The sequence below is a fragment of the Arachis ipaensis genome, chromosome B1, assembly GCF_059453495.1.
Source record: "Arachis ipaensis isolate K30076 ecotype BB chromosome B1, ASM5945349v1, whole genome shotgun sequence".
Lineage (NCBI taxonomy): Eukaryota > Viridiplantae > Streptophyta > Magnoliopsida > Fabales > Fabaceae > Arachis > Arachis ipaensis.
Window position 1 is genome coordinate 97322041 of NC_142436.1, and position 566 is coordinate 97322606.

Here is a 566-nt window from a genome sequence, read left to right on the forward strand (position 1 = left end):
ACCCCAACCAACATTTAACCACCTTCCTGAGGATATGTGATACTTTGAAGTCTAACGGTGTTCACCCTGACACCTATAGACTATTTTTATTTCCCTTCTCACTCAAGGATAAGGCACCCAAATGGCTAGAGTCCTTCCCGAAGGAGAGCTTAACAACCTGGGAAGATGTGGTGAACAAATTCTTGGCAAGATTCTATCCTCCTCAAAGAATCAACAGACTGAGAGCTGAGGTTCAAACTTTCAAGCAACAAGATGGTGAGACTCTCTACGAAGCATGGGAGAGGTTTAAGGACCTGACAAGAAGGTGCCCACCAGATATGTTCAATGAATGGGTGCAGTTGCACATTTTCTATGAAGGCCTTTCGTATGAATCAAAGAAGGCAGTAGACCACTCATCCGGGGGATCTCTGAACAAGAAGAAGACCATTGAAGAAGCCATAGATGTCATTGAGACTGTAGCAGAGAATGACTACTTCTATGCTTCTGAAAGAGGTAACACTAGAAGAGTGATGGAGCTAAACAATATAGATACACTGCTGGCCCAAAACAAGATTATTATCAAGCAG

The 566-nt window shown here is 43.1% G+C and overlaps 1 non-coding gene across 1 annotated transcript; it reads right to left on the reverse strand.

Annotated features, from left to right (window-relative positions):
• Positions 1-215: 215 nt before the first annotated feature.
• LOC148577588 (small nucleolar RNA R71) lies at positions 216-322 on the reverse strand. Its single transcript, XR_015904351.1, has one exon. It is a non-coding gene; the product is annotated as a small nucleolar RNA R71 (small nucleolar RNA).
• Positions 323-566: the final 244 nt, after the last annotated feature.